The sequence below is a fragment of the Pteropus medius genome, unplaced genomic scaffold, assembly GCF_902729225.1.
Source record: "Pteropus medius unplaced genomic scaffold, Ma_sr-lr_union100, whole genome shotgun sequence".
Taxonomy (NCBI): domain Eukaryota; kingdom Metazoa; phylum Chordata; class Mammalia; order Chiroptera; family Pteropodidae; genus Pteropus; species Pteropus medius.
The window spans coordinates 1,786,284-1,787,980 of NW_024340695.1; the positions used below are offsets into that span (position 1 = coordinate 1,786,284).

Below are 1,697 nucleotides of genomic sequence, written 5' to 3' on the forward strand. Positions count from 1 at the left end.
TGAAATGTTATTCCTTATCTCTAATAAAACTTCTTGCCTGAAAGTACATTTTTGTCTCATAAATATGGCCATACCAGCTTTTTTTTAATTAATGTTTTCATGCTATATCTTTTTTCCATCCTTATACTTTCAAGTTATCTGTGTCTTTATATTTAAATGTATTTCTAATGAACAACATATAATTTAATCTTTTCTAAGAAACTGTCTGACATCCACTTACTTCCAATGAGCTTATTGATATTATTGTATTTCAGTCTACCATATTCTATGTTTTCTGTTCGTTTCACCTTATATTTATTCCTCCTTCCTGTCTTCTTTTATAGTAGTTAATTAGTAGTAAAGTTTTCATTTTATCTCTTTCATTTAATTTTTATTTTTTAGTATTTTATTTTAGTAATTACAAAATGACATATTTAAAATATTAAGTCCTCCTATTCAAGAACATAGTATATTTATTTATTCAGGTCATGTTAAGCCTGTAGTGAGTTGAATAATGTACCCTCAAAATTCATGTATATTCAGAACCCCCAAATGTAACCTTATTTGGAAATAGGGTTTTTGCAGATGTAATTAAAGTAAATATTGAGATGAGATCATGCTGGATTGAGGTGGTCCCTAAATCCAATGAGAGTCCTTACAAGAGACAGAAGAGGACACGTAGAACAGCATAGAAAACTATGTAAAGGTAGAGGTAGATATTGGAATGATGCCAAGGGATGACAAGAATTGCCAAACAACCCACCAGAAGCTAGGAGGGAGAAATGGGACAGTATTTCCTTCAGAGCCTCCATAAAAGAACCAACCCTGCTGACATCATCACTTAAGACTTCTAGCTTCTGAAATGTGAGAGAATAAATTTCTGTTGTTTAAAGCTATCAAGTTTGTGGTGATTTATTACAGCAGCCCTAGGAAACTAATACAAAGCCCTTCAGAAAAGTTGATGTTCCAACACTGCTTTAACCACTTCTCGGTGTCTCAGCTAAGAATGCCTATCTCGGTTCCACCTGAAAATTCACCACAAATATTTTCAGCTACTAGATTGCCTCAGGTACAACTGACACTCTTTGTTGCTCAATGAGGCTTTTCTTATGTCCTTCTATGTTTGACTTGGATTTCCACCTCTGACATAAGCTGATCTATAACTGGTCTCAGGTGTAAGTGGTCCCTGGCCTGCTCTATTGCACACTGACTACTTCTCTGGTCAGAACAGCAAGCATCTCCTACAGCTGTTCTGCTGTACCCCATTGCTTTCTTGTACCCCATGTGACAATAGGATCCCTGAAATTGTTATTTGTTTGTAGTAACCTGTTCACCTAACCCCTCTCCCAAAAGCTTTAGTGTATTCTCTTTATCTACGGTGTTCTGAAATTTCACAATGTGTATAAGTATGAATTTACTTTTTGGTATATACTTTTTAAAAAAATTCATCCTGTTTTGTATTTAACAAGCCCTTTCACTCTAAAGTTTTACACCTTATATCAATTCTGGGGGATGTTCTTCTATTATTTTTACAATTTTTTTCTCTGTTCTCTATTTCTAGAACTCCTATTTAATTCTTTTAGTTGATTCTACCTCTCTTGACAGTCTCCCACGTGTTTCGTCTTTTGGTCTTTTTGTTCTATGTTTCAGGAGATTTTCTTGCTTTTTTTTTACATTCCTTAGATTTATTATTTTATTTTGGTATTTTTAATCTCATG

General features: G+C 33.7%; 1 pseudogene; it reads right to left on the bottom strand.

The window, feature by feature from the left end:
• Positions 1-956: 956 nt before the first annotated feature.
• On the bottom strand, positions 957-1,263 carry LOC120603913 (SNRPN upstream reading frame protein-like; annotated as a pseudogene).
• Between the last annotated feature and the right edge of the window lie 434 nt (positions 1,264-1,697).